General features: G+C 38.9%; 2 protein-coding genes across 16 annotated transcripts in view; one reads left to right on the top strand and one right to left on the bottom strand.

Annotated features, from left to right (window-relative positions):
- The window catches only part of LOC309604693 (uncharacterized protein), a 219936-nt gene that overhangs the window by 36349 nt on the left and 166217 nt on the right, over positions 1-17370 (bottom strand). The window contains exon 1 of one of the 14 annotated variants that reach the window (XR_014230958.1): positions 1030-1493. The exons of the other annotated variants lie outside the window; for them this stretch is intronic. The gene's annotated coding sequence lies outside the window, so the exon portion shown is untranslated. Of the gene's footprint in view, positions 1-1029; positions 1494-17370 lie in introns of those variants that run through there. 14 annotated transcript variants of the gene reach the window in all.
- The window catches only part of HTR7 (5-hydroxytryptamine receptor 7), a 671904-nt gene that overhangs the window by 618881 nt on the left and 35653 nt on the right, over positions 1-17370 (top strand). For both annotated transcript variants that reach the window (XM_082339526.1, XM_082339523.1), the window contains one exon: positions 8636-8820. The gene's annotated coding sequence lies outside the window, so the exon portion shown is untranslated. The remainder of the gene's footprint in view (positions 1-8635; positions 8821-17370) is intronic.

Below are 17370 nucleotides of genomic sequence, written 5' to 3'. Positions count from 1 at the left end.
GCCCTGCTGCCTGGGTTCAGATCCTGGCTCTGTCACTTACAACCTGTATAAGAATGGGCGAGTTACATAATATGGCCAATTGTTTCAAAACAGCCCTAAGACTCTCCTTCTTGTATCCTCACCCTTTGTAACATGATTTTCCATCAAGAGGCAGATTCTATTTTTCTCACCCCATGGCTCTCGGCTGGCCTTGTGACTGGCTCTAATGAACAAAATACGGCAGAAATGACATGGTACTAGTCCCAAGGTTAGACCTCAGGAGCCCTTCAATGCTTCACTCGTTCTCCTGGAATGCTGCCACCACCATGTGAACAAGCCCAGACTGGCCTGCTAGGTGATGAAAGATGACATGGCCCAGTCACCCCAGTATCCCCAGATAACAACTCATCAACGGCCAGAAGTGTGAGTGAGTGAGGCCACTGCAGATGCCCCACCCCTCAGTGAGCCAACAGCTACTTACAGATGCATGAATGAGGCCAGCTAAGATCATTTCAGCCACACCCAGATCAGCAGAATTATTATTTTATGCTACTAGATCAGGGATTATTTGTTACACAGAAAAAAAAAACCCACCTGATGCATTTAACTTCTCTCTACATCAACTATCCAATATGTAAAATAGGAAGAATAATAGAGCTAGGAGGATTAAATGAGTTAAGCATACAGAGAGAAACTTAGAACAACACCTTAGGTGTTAAGCTCTGTTCTGGTATAACAAAAATAATGCCTTAAACACCAATAATTTATTTATTATTATTACTATTTCTCAAGGTTCTGAGGGTTGACTGGGCTCAGGTGGTTCATGCTGGGGGTCTCTCAGACAGATGCAGGTAGACAAGGGTTAGGGCTGGGATCGTCTTGAAAGCTTCTTCACTCACATGGCACCTGGGCTAGAAGACTCAGAAATTGGGCACTGGACCAACTGGAGCTCAGACACCTCTTTCTCTCTCTGTCTTTCTGTCTTTTTCTTTCTCCCTCTCTCTTTGGGATCTCTCCCAATAGTGAACTTGCATTAGTTAGACTTCTTACTTGGCAGGTGAAGATTGCCAGAATCCCAGGAGAAGACAGGCAGAAGCTGCATGGTCTTTTCCAACCTAAACTCAAAAGCCACGCTGTGTCCTTTTACCGCATTCTCTTCATCCAGGTCATCACAAAGTTTTGTCCAAGTTTGAGGAGAAGGGACATACACTCCAAGTCTGGATGGGAACTGTGAATTTGCAATTATGTTTTAAAAACACCATGATCTTTTTTTTTTTTTTTACCTTTATTGGAGTAGAGTTGCTTTACTATGTTGTGTTAGTTTCTACTGTACAGCAAAGTGAATCAACTATACGTACACATATATCCTCTCTTTTTGGATTTCCTTCCCATTATGTCACCACAGAGCATTGAATAGAGTTCCCTGTGCTATACAGTAGGTTCTCATTAGTTATCTATTTTATACATAGTATCAATAGTGTATATATGTCAATCCCAACGTCCCAATTCATCCACCCCCCTTTTCCCCCTTGGGATCCATTTACATCTGTGTCTCTATCTCTGCTTTGTAAATAAGGTCGTCTATATCAATTTTTTTTCAGATTCCACATATATGCATTAATATACAATATATGTTTTTCTCTTTCTGACTGACTTCACTCTGTATGACAGTCTCTAGCTCCATCTATGTCTCTACAAATGACCCAATTTCATTCCTTTTTATGGCTGAGTAATATGCCATTGTATATATGTACCACATCTTCTTTATCCATTCATCTGTCAATGGACATTTAGGTTGCTTCCATGACCTGGCTATTGTAAATAGTGCTGCAATGAACATTGGGGTGCATGTGTCTTTTTGAATTATGGTTTTCTCTGGGTATATGCCCAGGAGTGGGATTGCTGGTTCACATGGTAGTTCTATTTTTAGTTTTTTAAGGAAACTCCATACTGTTCTGCATAGTGGCTGTATCAATTTACATTCCCACCGACAGTGTAAGAGTGTTCCCTTTTCTCCACACCCTCTCCAGCATTTAATGTTTGTAGATTTTGTGATGATGGCCATTCTGACCAGTGTGAGGTGATATCTAATTGTAGTTTTGATTTGCATTTCTCTAATAATTTTTTTTCATGTGTTTGTTGGTCATCTGTATGTCTTCTTTGGAGAAATGTCTATTTAGGTCTTCCACCCATTTTTGGATTGGGTTGTTTGTTTTTTTTGATATTGAGCTGCATGAGCTGTTTGTATATTTTGGAGATTAATCCTTTGTCAGTTGCTTCATTTGCAAATATTTTCTCCCATTCTGAGGGTTGTCTTTTCATCTTTTTTATGGTTTCCTCTGCTGTGCAAAAGCTTTTAATTTAATTAGGTCCCATTTACTTATTTTATTCTCATTACCCTAGGAGGTGGGTCAAAAAAGATCTTGCTGAGATTTATATCAAAGAGTGTCCTGCCTGTTTTCCTCTAAGAGTTTTACAGTATCTGGCTTTACATTTAGGTCTTTAATCCATTTGGAGTTTATTTTTGTGTATGGTGTTAAGGAGGGTTCTAATTTCATTCTTTTACATGTAGTTGTCCATTTTTCCCAGCACCACTTATTGAAGAGGCTGTCTTTTCTCCACTGTATATCCTTGCCTCCTTTGTCATAGATTAGGTGACCATAGGTGCGTGGGTTTATCTCTGGGCTTTCTGCCCTGTTCCATTGATCTCTATTTCTGTTTTTGTGCCAGTACCATACTTGATTACTGTAGCCCTGTAGTATAGTCTGAAGTCAGGGAGCCTGATTCCTCCAGCTCCGTTTTTTGTTTTTTGTTTTTTGTTTTTTGTTTTTCCCTCAAGATTGCTTTTGCTATTTGAGGTCTTCTGTGTTTCCATACAAATTGTGAAATTTTTTGTTCTAGTTCTGTGAAAAATGCCATTGGTAGTTTGACAGGGATTGCATTGAATCTGTAGATTGCTTTCTGTAGTATAGTCATTTTCACAATTGATTCTTCCAATCCGAGAACATGGTATATCTCTCCATTTGTTTGTGTCGTCTTTGACTTCTTTCATCAGTATCTTATAATTTTCTGCATACAGGTCTGTTGCCTCCTTAGGTAGGTTTATTCCTAGGTATTTTATTCTTTTTGTTGCAATGATAAATGGGATTGTTTCCTTAATTTCCCTTTCTGATCTTTCATTGTTAGTGTATAGGAATGCAAGAGATTTCTGTGTATTAATTTTTTATACTGTGACTTTACTAAATTCATTGATTAGCTCTAGTAGTTTTCTGGTAGCATCTTTAGGATTTTCCATGTATAGTATCATACATCCATAATTAGATCCTTCTCACAGCAACACTAATAAGGTTAGTAAAAACAGTAAATCCATATCTTTTACTGTTTGAAGACTTATTTTTACACAGCTTTAGGTTCATAGCAAAATTGAGAGAAAGGTAGAGACTTCCCATAAATCCCCTACCCCCACACATGCACAGACGCCCCCATTATCAACATCTCCTACCACAGTGGTACCTTTGTTACAACTGATGAATGGAGATTGACACATCTGTGTATCCATTTTTAACATGAGGAAATCCTGACTCAGAAAGATTAAATAGTTTGCTGAAAGTCACAAAACTGGACATTCTCAGAGCTTTCACTCCACCCAGGATGTTTTTACCCAAAGATACTTTTAACCCACATGTGATACTACTAATCTCACTTATCACATCTAGGTTTCATGACCATCACATTGAGTGAGCACAAAAACCTCTGAGTTGAGAAAAAAGCAACTGTCACTCCCACATGGAACACCATATATACTAATGGACACATAAATAGCTAATCAAGCCCTTTTTCTGGACCTTCCTCACAAGCCTGTTTATACTCTGTCACAAAAATTGTTAGTTTCCTAGAAAGATGAAGAAGAAAGCTGTGAGGCATCAAACTTGAGAATTCTTTCTTCCTTCTAACGGAGAGGCTCACATATCTCCTACCCACACAGTCTGATTCTTTTTGGACCCTTAACCCAAGCTTATGCCCTATAAGCATGCGGGAAACATCTGCACGGTGGTCAAAATTACAAAACTACTGGTTTACTACAGAGAGAGAAGCATCAAACAGTAGACAGTTATGAATTTAGAGACAGAGGAAGCAGAAGAGACAGGGCAAAGGTAAAAAGAGGCAGCCTAGTATAGATAAAATTAACACAATATAATTCCTTATATTTATACTAGTATTTTAGAAGTCAGGTTTACATGGATTATTTCACTTACCAGCAACGAAAAGAAAAAAAGGAGATATTATTTTATTCAACATCTGTGAATGGACAAAAATAAATCTCATAGGCACACAGATGGTAACGACAGAGCTGGGTCTGTAACTCAGGCATTGAATCCTAGTCCTGACCACTGCCTACTACCCACAGGGTGGGGTTGGGGTAACTCATTCTAGTCTTGTTGGATGTGCCATTTAACTTCTTCTGCCCGAGTTTCCTTGTCTTTATACTTTGAGGGGGTTGTTCCAAATGGCTTTTAAGGTCCCTTCTCTGATATTGCATATGTCATGATGAAAGTGTCATGGTGTGCTCTGATGCCAGCAGAAGGTAAGAATAAGCCTGATCAAAATTATTCTTAAAAATCCCTAAGTAGGGTGCCATATTGGAAACTGATACACATCACTCTTTAAGAGCAGTTTTCTTCCCTGTGTTTTTTCCTGTTGGGGTTTCCTTTGATGAGCCCTAGATGAAGTCAATGACTTCAGCTAAGGGTTAAGGGTCCATTTGAAATACATTCAACATAGAGACGTGCTCAGCGTGGAAACTGAGACTAGCAAAAGGGGCAATTGATTCATTTCTCTATGTAACAGTCACAACCTCAATGGAGTGGCTGGCAGATAAAACTATAGTATGAAATTGCTATTTAACATTGGGTTATTGGATTTTCATTTGTTTGTTGTTTTTTCCTTTTGTTTGTTTTTGTTTTTTCTATTTTTTTTTCTCTTAAAGGGGGGCTGAGCACATAGAGATCACTTAAGTATCATTCAATACTATTATTAAGTAAGTAAATATAAAGAATTATGAGCCACAGTTAGACAGAAGAAGAATAATCTATCTATATACATGGAGCATATGAACTGAGAGATAAACACCTAGATTCAAAATCAGACTCTTCTTCTAATTCCTTGGTAATCTTGGAATTGGAATCTGTAAAACTGAAACAACAACACCTACACGTGGGCTTGTAAAGAGGGGTAAATGAAATAATATGCATAAAGTGCTTACACAGAATCTGGCATACCATAAATGCTCAGAAATGTCACTTAAAATAATTATTTTTATATTATCACCAAAGGGCGAGAATTTGGGCAGGAAGTAGCCCAAGGAAAGAATATTGTAGAAGCCATAAATAAGCCTAGGGATATACAAAAATGTATCATCCCATCAAGAATTATCCTTTCAGATGGGGTAAGCAAATGTTTCTGTGAGTAGATATTTTGGGAAGATGGTACTTGAGTGTGTGTTGCTGATGTCTTATTCTTTCCAAGTCCCATTCTGCATTATCTCCAAAGCAAAACAACAACTAAAATGGGCACCCTGGAATAGCCTTTATGACACACCTGCTATAAAGTTAAAGGCAAGAACAGAACTTAGTTTACCTCTGCATTAGGCAGGAGCTACAGTCCCAGAAGTGGAGAGGCCTAGGGCAAGCATTTGAAGGTTGAAGTTCTTTGAGAGGGTTGGCCATCAAAGAAATATCCCTGGGAATTTGTGTAGCTGTGTGTGTTTGTGTGTGTGTGTGTGGTGTGTATGTGTGAGAGAGAGAGGAGGTTTTCTGACCCCTTGGGAACTCCAAGGGATCAGAGAAGTTATGCATTTGAGCCAAAAACTATACCCCAAACCTGAGGCTAAGGAAAAGCAAATCCTATAGCATTGCAATTGGAGAAACAGGGAAGCAGAGAAACTTTTCCCCAGTGTTTCAAGAGGGAACAAATTCATGCAAATTAATATGACTACCTCACAGGGGCAAAGAATAATGTGCCTTCTACCACTCTAGGGTTTGCTGTAGCTAGAAGACCCAATACCTTGATCTGACCACTTCTCATAACAGAACTTCCAGTATTATGCCAACAGATCCTCAACCATTTTTCATTTTTACCCAAGACCTCAATCAAGGAAGGAGTGAGATGCGGTAGAAGAAAAAAGAGAGTGAGAGGGGAAGAAATCTCCCACATTCAGATTGAACAGCCCACTAGGAACTAGTCTGTTGAATACTGTATTTATCTGGGTCATGAAGACCATGTCACATATGGTGCAGCGGTGGAAGAAGATTTATCTTAAGAGAAATGGGTAATGCCAGTGTCAGTAAGGCTGAGGTGAAAATGGGTTGTCTTTATCCTAGGAAAAAGGAAAAGAATCATTAAACTCTGGAATCCAAAGGATGGTACCCTCTGACTACAAGATAAAAAGGTGTGGAAGTATGGCATTAGAAGGAGAAACAACACTCTAATACAGGGGTCCCCAATCCCCGGAACTGGTCTGTGGCCTGTTGGGAACCAGGCCACACAGCAGGAGGTGAGCGGCAGGTGAGTGAGAGAAGCTTCATCTGTGTTTACAACCGCTCCCCATCACTCGCCATTACCGCCTGAGCTCCGCCTCCTGCCAGATCAGCGGCGGCATTAGATTCCCATTGGAGTGCAAACCCTAGCGTGAACTGTGCATGCAAGGGGTCTAGGTTGCGCACTTCTTATGAGAATCCAATGCCTGATGATCTGAAGTGGGGCTGAGGCGGTGATGCTAGCCCTGGGCAGTGGCTGCAAATACAGATTATCATTAGCAGAGAGGTTTGACTGTACAGAGACCATAATAAATCAATTGCTTGCAGACTCATATCAAAACCCCATCAGTGGGTGGCAAGTGACAATTAAGCTGCATCTTACGGAGCAGACTGGACATAAGCAACACACTTCGGGTGTCACTGTCTCCCATCACTCCCAGATGGAACCATCTAGTTGCAGGAAAACAAGCTCAGGGCTCCCACTGATTCTGCATTATGGTGAGTTGTATAACTATTTCATTATATATTACAATGTAATAATAATAGAAATAAAGTGCACAATAATTGTAATACACTTGAATCATCCTGAAACCACCCCCCCACCCCCACCCCGCCAGTCCATGGAAAAATTGTCTTCCATGAAACCGGTCCCTGGTGCCAAAAAGTCTGGGGACCGCTGCTCTAATACATGGGATCCTGTCAAGAGCTAAGGCTCTAGAGTTTAGGGTCAGTGACTACTTAAAGCAACCATTTAATATGACAGGATAAGTTATTCTCAGCCCTATACTTGTGCTCTTCACATGCATTCATTTAGGTTGTATTAAGTGGCCTTTGCTATGTGTGGTCAGCAATGGAATTGTTTGCATATATTCCTATTCTATGACCCGGTGTCAGGATCGCCCTTCTCTTCCCGCTTTGAGGTTAGATGTGGTCCCATGACTTGCTTTTCAATTATGAGCAGAACTAACACGTGTCACTTTCTGGCAGAAACTTTAAGAAAGATGATTTACTGCATCATCTTTCCTTGCTTTGGTGACTATAAAAACATGTATCAAGATAGAGCCTCCATCACCCTGTGTCCCTAAGTGGCTACAATGAGCGGGACACGCCTGCTGACCTGAGATGGATATGTACTGTGAATGACAAGTAGGCATTTACTATGTTGGGTCATTAAAATGACTGCTCATTATCTCCTCCCCATTTCACAGTTGTGAGATTGCTTTAGAAACCACCACTTGTGCAAGTCGCTAAGACTAGTGTGTATTGCATCTGAAATTAAAACTTAAATCTTATTTCCTCTGGCTCACTAAATCTCCCTTCCTCCCACAAATGCCTTCAGATGGGTCAGTTGCCAAAATCCTGTGAGTTTATGATGTCCATGCCTCAAATCCATTGTCTTCGGTTAGCAAGTCTAAATTTAGATGGTAACTTACATTTCCTTCCATTATTAAAAAAGTGAACCTCAAAAAATTATGGAATGAACTCCACATACAGCTGTCTAAACCTTTACCCTTTCACCAAAGAGTCTTCAAAACCATGACCTCCTTACATTATGCCTTTAGTGAAAATTTCGTCCACACAGAACCACAGGTGACATCTAAGCAATTACATATTTTTCAGTGCTTGTCTTTTCGATGTTCCCATCTTCAAGTTCTTTTCTTGTGTCAAAGCTGATTTTCTGTTTCCCTGTTCCTCCCACATGCCACTTTAGGAAGCTTTGTATTAAAGGCTGCTTTCCAAGCCATGGAAGAGGAAGCAGGACAGTTTCCACCCCTTTAGACACATGGAAGAATCCTCTTGCACTTCACGCGTCTTCAGAAAGGAGTCTTAAAAGTCCAAAAGAATAGTTTAAAAGCTTTGCCAATTGCTAGTGACCATGACTCTTTCCATCTAATTTATCTCAATCTGCAAGGCCTGCATTAGTCTCTATTCCTTAATCCAGCGCCTTAGACCGCTCAGCCACGCTACCTCCTAGTCTCTATTCCTATAGCAAAGTAACAGACTGTCTTTAAGGCTTTCATTTCTTATTTTTATATTATTTTCTCTCTCACAACACTTTTTTCATTTTCCCTAAACCTTTTTTCTGTACACTTCTCCAACTCTACAGTCATCTTGACAAGAAACAGGGAAGTAACTTGGAGGAAAGAAGGACAAGGAGAAAAAGGGAAAAGAGAAGAAGTGGTTACCTGCTTTCACCAAGAGAAGTAACAGCACATTCCCATCTGCGTTTGCCTGGGGATGAAGACACTTATGAATCAATGACCAAAACTGAGAGAAGTATTGCTAATAGGAATGAGAAGAACAGGTAAACTCTAGATTCCTCTCAATTATATTGAACTATATATAGTGTATATAGTGTGTATCTATTGCTATACTGGACCCACAGAATGGTTTGAGGTCGAATATGGTTTTTAAAACAATCTTACACAATTCAAAAAAACACTTGGGCATTCTACTCCAACAAATTCTTTATATATACAATTCAATCTTGAATAGGTGGGGGTTTTTTCATTGAAATATAGTTGATTTATAGGATTGTGTTAGTTTCAGGTATAGAGCATAGTGATTCAGTATTTTTGCAGATTATATTCCATTATACGTTATTGCAAGATAATGGGTATAATTCTCTGTACTATAAGTAAATCCTTGTTGCTTATCTATTTTAGATATAGTAGTTTATATACTTTATTCCCATATTCCTAATTTATCTTTCCCCCCGCCTCCCATTTGGTAACCACAAATTTATTTTCTATGTCTGTGAGTCTGTTTCTGTTTTACATATACATTTATTTGTATTGTGTTTTTAGATTCAGGTGGATTATTTTTACATCATTTAGTTATTCACCGAGAAAACTGCCTAACAGTCTTATGACTGTACATATCACAAAAGGTCATCAGACCATGGAATTACAAACCTGACTGTGCACAAGAGCCACCCGTGGAATTTTTTTTAAATTTTGACTTCCAGATCCTTCCCCCTTTATTTTTAATGAGTTCCATGTGTGATTCTGATGTACATCCAGCTTGAGAATCACTAGTTTGGTCTATCTCTCTCCAAATTGTTCATCTTCAGTCTTGAAAAATTAAAATTCCCAAAGTGTGAATGCTTATAGTATGAATCAACTTCTTACTCATCATATTAGTATTTCAGTTTAAGAACACAAAGGCTCTCCTTGATGACTGTAAGCTGTCTAGATCATTTTATGAGTGTAAAGTACGTTACTAGAACAGTTGTTTATTTTACCATTTTTTTTAACATCTTCATTGGAGTATAATTGCTTTACATTGTTGTGTTAGTTTCTGATGTACAACAAAGTAAATCAGCTATATGTACACTTATAATCCCATATCCCCCCCTCTCTTGAGTCTCCCTCCCACCCTCCCTATCCCACCCCTCTAGGTAGTCACAAAGCACTGAGCTGATCTCCCTGTGTTATGCGGCTGCTTCCCACTAGCTATCTATTTTACATTTGATAGTGTATATATGTCAATGCCACTCTCTCACTTCATCCCAGCTTACCCTTCCCCCTCCCCGTGTCCTTAAGTCCATTCTCTACATCTGTGTCCTTATTCCTGTCCAGCCCCTAGGTTCTTCACAAACTTTTTTTTTTTTTTTTTTAGATTCCATATACATATGTTAGCATACAGTGTTTGTTTTTCTCTCTCTGACTTACTTCACTCTGTATGACAGACTCTAGGTCCATCCACCTCACTACAAATAACTCAATTTCGTTTCTTTTTATGGCTGAGTAATATTGCATTGTATATATGTGCCACATCTTCTTTATCCATTCATCTGTCGATGGACACTTAGGTTGCTTCCATGTCCTGGCTATTGTAAATAGTGCTGCAATGAACATTGTGGTACGTGACTCTTTTTGAAATTAGAACGTTCCCTAACACCATATACAAAAATAAACTCAAAATGGGTTAAAGACCTAAATGTAAGGCCAGACACTATAAAACTCTTAGAGGAAAATTTAGGAAGAATACTCTATGACTTAAATCACAGCAAGATCCTTTTTTACCCACCTCCTAGAGAAATGGAAATAAAAACAAAAATAAACAAATGGGACCTAATGAAACTTAAAAGCTTTTGCACAGCAAAGGAAACCATAAACAAGATGAAAAGACAACACTCAGAATGGGAGAAAATATTTGCAAATGAATCAACTGACAAAGGATTAATCTCCAAAATATACAAGCAGCTCAATATCAGAAAAAACAAACAACCCAATCCAAAAATGGGCAGGAGACCTAAATAGACATTTCTCCAAAGAAGATATACAAATGGCCAACAAACACATGAAAGGATGCTCAACATCACTAATCATTAGAGAAATGCAAATCAAAACTACAATGAGGTATCACCTCACACAGGTCAGAATGGCCATCATCAAAAAATCTACAAACAATAAATGCTGGAGAGGATGTGGAGAAAAGGGAACCCTCTTGCACTGTTAGTGGGAATGTAAATTGATACAGCTACTATGGAAAACAGTATGGAGGTTCCTTAAAAAACTAAAAATAGAACTACCATATGACCCAGCAATCCCACTACTGGGCATATACCCTGAGAGCAGTTGTTTATAAGCTGCAGGGCCCCATTTTGTATGATGGTAAGTGTTTTAACTACTCCTTAAACATAAATTGCTGGGTAAATTTCACTTTTAAAGAATTGTATTCACTCTTTCAGATCAGCTGGATACCACCTAATAAAGTTTAGCATCCCTGGTCACGGTCAAAAATGTAACATTTTCCCCCAAAACAAGTTGAAATCAATATTTTGAGAATAGTGAGTTATTAAATATCTGGTCTCTAGCAGGAAGAGAGGAAATGGAGATTCTCCTCCACATAAGGAAAGGAAAAACATAACAGGAAATGCACAGGCAGGAGAACAGTCCACTTAGATCTCAGGCAGAACTTGTCAATCCCTTGAATCCTCTTTCTTCTTCCCACAGTTGCACTAAAATCATTCCCCAATCACACTGCATTCTCTCCCACTCCGATGCCTCAGAACAGACTGTTCTGTACTCCTTGATGAAGTCCTGGTCTCTTAAGACCAGCTGAAATGTTACCGCTTCTGTGGAGGTTTCTTCAGTTCTCCAGGTCTGTCCTCTGCCCCCTCAAAGTCTCTATTTAGCTTCCATGACAGTGTAACTATCTGGTTTGATGTCAGTGTCCCCTGTTTGGCTATCAATTACATGAGAGCATTTCTGAATTTCCAGTTCCTAGCACAGCGCCAGACACCCAAAACCTGCTCAGTAAATGCTCACTGAATAAATATGAAATAATTTGCTTAATTAAATTTCCATTCTACTGGATCTAATCTGACCTAATTGTCTCTTAAAGTGGCAACTAGAAAGGGCTAGTTGTCCCCTAGGGTTCCATGACACAACAGTAAATCCGCTGGCCTTTTGAAACAACAGACAGAAGTCCCTGTCTGGCAGCTGCATTCAGCAACTTGCCAACAGAATTCTGTGACTGGATTGCTGTGGTTTGGACCCAGGAAGAGACAGATGATAGAGGAAAAACCTGGAGTGAAAAAGCCAGGAGTGTGTAACCAGGTGAGACAAATGAGCAGTTTGAAAACCGAGGAATATCAGCTGTATTCTGGCAGTAGGTATTGAGAACTGTCCCAAACCAAGAGGAGGACAGAGATAAAAGGTCAGGGACATAGCCATGGATCCCAAGTCCCTGTATAGGTTACAGGGACTAGGGAATGATGATCCCGGTTTACTAGAACTAAAAGACTATCAATAGCCAGGACCCTAGAGTTACAAGTGATAAAAATCAGAAAATGAATGTAACTGCAAAAGAAGATATGGAAGAAGATATGTCCCTCCACTAGAACCTCAAAGCCCTCTCTGGTTGTCCTTACAATGTATCATATTGTATTATCACCCTACCAGACTGTGAGCCCCTCAAGAAAAGCCATTTCAACCTATTCTTCCTTCTGTTCCCAACACCCACTAGGAACCCAGCATGTCTGATGCTTAATTTACACCTAACATATTTTGCTGTTGAACTGACCTCTAAAAATGGAGAAGTGTCTGACTTACACCCACCAAGTCCTAGAGCTAAAGACAAGATTTTAACCCAATGTGTTTTACTATATGAATTTCAGGCTACTTCAGGAGTTCCTTGATTCTGTCATTATGAGACATTTTTCCCCTAAATTACATGTGATGACTAGGGCTTCATACATTATAGAAATAAACAGATATGAGCAGAAGAGGGAAAATACACAGAAAGAAGGTACTTTTTCTTAGTAATGATACACTCAAACATTTCTAGTGCCTGAGAAAGTAAAAGCTTCTTTAATTCCACTGCAGTTTTGAAATGAAATCTGCCACTGTACTGACTGTTCGTTGCTCCAAACAAGCTTGGGTGTGCTGGCTGATATTTGGTACAGCAACTCTGATACAGTGTAAGATTTCTGAGTGACAGAATGATATCAGCCTTTTGCAGAAGTTAGCTGCAATTTTATTGGAAAAAAAGTTATCTGAGGAGATTGAGCAGTAACTGAATATGCATATATATATGCCCCAGCAGTCAAAGAGCTGTAAAGTATCCACTTTTTCAAATTGACTTATGCAATAGAGAGAAAAACTCCTATGTTTCTTCAGGCCTTATACATCATGAAATGGGCACTATAAAACATTGCTTTCCTTTCTTGCTTTTTATCACTACGAGTCCAGACATAAGGTTATTTTAACAGTAAATGGACATTCTATCCTATGCTTTCTTCACAAGGAGAATGTCAAATTTTTAGTTATTGAAACACAGCACATCCTGAACTCTCCACAGGCTGGCCTGTAACTTGCAACACTGTGCCTTCTAGAATTGCACTTCCTCTGCTATTCCCAAGTAAACTCAAGTTCAGAAACCCCATTGAAGGCTCTGGCCTAGAGTTTTCTCTTGTCCTGTCTTTGCCACCCGACCAAAAACTGGAGCTTCCTCTGTGGGCCTGCATGGCATGCAGTGGCTCCCCTCTGGGATCTCCATGTGGCTGACGGTCTTGGTGCTCCGGCCGGGTGGCAGGCCTACGACTATGACATGCGAGAGCCAAGTTGAGGACATTGGACAACCAGAGACCTCCAAGCCCCACGTAATACAATCGACGAGAGCTCTCCCTCATATCTACATATCAACGCTAAGACCCAGCTCCACTCAACGACCCACAAGCTCCAGTGCTTGACACCACATGCCAAACAACTAGCAAGACAGGAACACAACTGCACCCATTAGCAGAGAGGATGCCTAAAATCATAATAAGTTCACAGACACACCAAAACACACCACCGGACGCGGTCCTGCCCACCAGAAAGACAAGATCCGGCCTCATCCACCAGAACACAGGCACCAGCCCCCTCCACCAGGAAGCCTACACAACCCACTGAACCAACCTTACCCACTGGAGGGAGACAACAAAAACAATGGGAACTCCAAACCTGCAGCCTGCGAAAAGGAGACCCCAAACACAGTAAGTTAAGCAAAATGAGAAGACAGAGAAATACACAGCAGATGAAGAAGCAAGGTAAAAACCCACCAGACCAAACAAATGAAGAGGAAATAGGCAGTCTATCTGAAAAAGAATTCAGAGTAATAATAGGAAAGATGATGCAAAATCTTGGAAATAGAATGGAGAAAATACAAGAAATGTTTAACAAGGACCTAGAAGAACTAAAGAGCAAACAAACAATGATGAACAACACAATAAATAAATTAAAAATTCTCTAGAAGGGATCAATAGCAGAATAACTGAGGCAGAAGAACGTATAAGTGACCTGGAAGATAAAATAGTGGAAATAACTACTGCAGAGCAGAATAAAGAAAAAAGAAGGAAAAGAATTGAAGACATTCTCAGAGACCTTTGGGACAACATTAAATGCCCCAACATTCAAATTATAGGGGTCCCTGAAGAAGAAGAGAAAAAGAAAGGGACTGAGAAAATATTTGAAGAGATTATAGTTGAAAACTTCCCGAATATGGGAAAGGAAATAGTTAATCAAGTCCAGGAAGCACAGAGAGTCCCATACGGCACAAATCCAAGGAGAAACATGCCAAGACACATATTAATCAAAAAATCAAAAATTAAATCCAAAGAAAAAATATTAAAAGCAGCAAGGGAAAAGCAACAAATAACATACAAGGGAATACCCATAAGGTTAACAGCTGATCTTTCAGCAGAAACTCTGTAAGCCAGAAGGGAGTGGCAGGACATATTTAAAGTGATGAAAGGGAAAATCCTACAACCAAGATTACTCTACCCACCAAGGATCTCATTCAGATTTGATGGAGAAATCCAAACCTTAACAGACAAGCAAAAGCTAAAAGAATTCAGCACCACAAAACCAGCTTTACAAAAAAGGCTAAAGGAACTTCTCTAGGCAGGAAACACAAGAGAAGGAAAAGACCTACAATAACAAACGCAAAACAATTAAGAAAATGGTAATAGAACATACATATCAATAATTACCTTAAATGTAAATGGATTAAATGCTCCAACCAAAAGACATAGACTGGCTGAATGGATACAAAAACAAGACCCATATATATGCTGTCTACAAGAGACCCACTTCAGATCTAGGGACACATACAGACTGAAAGTGAGGGGATGGAAAAAGACATTCCATGTAAATGGAAATCAAAAGAAAGCTGGAGTAGCAATTCTCATATCAGACAAAATAGACTTTAAGATAAAGACTATTACAAGAGACAAAGAAGGACACTACATAATGATCAAGGGATCAATCCAAGAAGATGATGGAACATTCTCCAGGATAGATCATATCTTGGGTCACAAATCAAGCCTTGGTAAAATTAAGAAAATTGAAATCATATCAAGTATCTCTTCTGACCACAATGCTATGAGACTAGATATCAATTTCAGGAAAAAAAGTGTAAAAAATACAAACACGTGGAGGGTAAACAATACACTACAAAATAACCAAGAGATCACTGAAGAAATCAAAGAGGAAATCAAAAAATATGTAGAAACAAATGACAATGAAAACATGATGACCCAAAACCTATGGGATACAGCAAAAGCAGCTCTAAGAGGGAAGTTTACAGCAATACAATCCTGCCTCAACAAACAAGAAAAATCTCAAACAACCTAAGCTTACACCTAAAGCAATTAGAGAAAGAAGAACAAAAAACCCCAAAGTTAGCAGAAAGAAAGAAATCCTATAAAACAGATCAGAAGTAAATGAAAAAGAAATGAAGGAAACAATAGCAAAGATCAGTAAAACTGAAAGCTGCTTCTTTGAGAAGAGAAACAAAATTGATAAACCATTAGCTAGACTCATCAAGAAAAAAAGGAAGACTCAAATCAACAGAATTAGAAATGAAAAATGAGAAGTAACAACTGACACTGCAGAAATACAAAGGATCATGAGAGAGTACTACAGGCAACTATATGCCAATAAAATGGACAACCTGGAAGAAATGGACAAATTCTTAGAAAAGCACAACCTTCTGAGACTGAACCAGGAAGAAATAGAAAATATAAACAGACCAATCACAAGCACTGAAATTGAAACTGTGATTAAAAATCTTCCAACAAACAAAAGCCCAGGACCAGATGGCTTCACAGGTGAATTCTATCAAACATTTAGAGACGAGCTAACACCTATTCTTATCAAACTCTTTCAAAATATAGCAGAGGGAGGAACACTCCCAAACTCATTCTATGAGGCCACCATCACCCTGATACCAAAACCAGGAAAAGATGTCACAAAAAAAGAAAACTACGGGCCAATATCACTGATGAATACAGATGCAAAATCGTCAAGAAAATACTGGCAAACAGAATCCAACAGCACATTAAAAGGATCATACACCATGATCAAGTGGGATTTATCCCAGGGATGCAAGGATTCTTCAATATATGCAAATCAATCAATGTCATAAACCATATTAACAAATTGAAGGATAAAAACCATATGATCATCTCAATAGATGCAGAAAAAGTGTTTGACAAAATTCAACACTGATTTATGATAAAAATCCTCCAGAAGTAGGCATAGAGGGAACTTACCTCAACATAATAAAGGCCATATATGCCAAACCCACAGCCAACATCGTCCTCAATGGTGAAAAACTGAAACCATTTCCACTAAGATCAGGAACAAGACAAGGTTGCCCACTGTCACCACTATTTTTCAACATAGTTTTGGAAGTTTTAGCCATGGCAATCAGAGAAGAAAAAGAAATAAAGGAATCCAAATCGGAAAAGAAGAAGTAAAACTGTTACTGTTTGCAGGTGACATGATACTATACATAGAGAATCCTAAAGATGCTACCAGAAAACTACTAGAGCTAATCAATGAATTTGGTAAAGTAGCAGGATACAAAATTAAGGCACAGAAATCTCTTGCATTCCTATACACTAATGATGGAAAATCTGAAAGAGAAATTAAGGAAACATTCCCATTTACCATTGCAACAAAAATAATAAAATACCTAGGAATAAACCTACCTAAGTAGACAAAAGATCTGTATGCAGAAAACTATAAGACACTGATGAAGGAAATTAAAGATGATACAAACAGATGGAGAGATATACCATGTTCTTGGATTGGAAGAATCAACATTGTGAAAATGACTATAGTACCCAAAGCAATCTACAGATTCAATACAATCCCTATCAAGCTACCAATGGCATTTTTCACAGAACTAGAACAAAAAATTTCACAATATCTATGGAAACACAAAAGACTCCAAATAGCCAAAGCAATGTTGAGAAAGAAAAACGGACCTGGAGGAATCAGGCTCCCTGACTTCAGAGTATACTACAAAGCTACAGTAATCAAGACAGTACGGTACTGGCACAAAAACAGAAATATAG

The sequence above is a fragment of the Balaenoptera borealis genome (genome assembly GCF_965194805.1).
Source record: "Balaenoptera borealis genome assembly, chromosome: 10".
In the NCBI taxonomy this organism is placed as follows: Eukaryota; Metazoa; Chordata; class Mammalia; order Artiodactyla; family Balaenopteridae; genus Balaenoptera; species Balaenoptera borealis.
The sequence above is the reverse complement of the archived record's forward strand: the minus strand, read 5'-3'. Positions and strand labels throughout refer to the sequence as shown.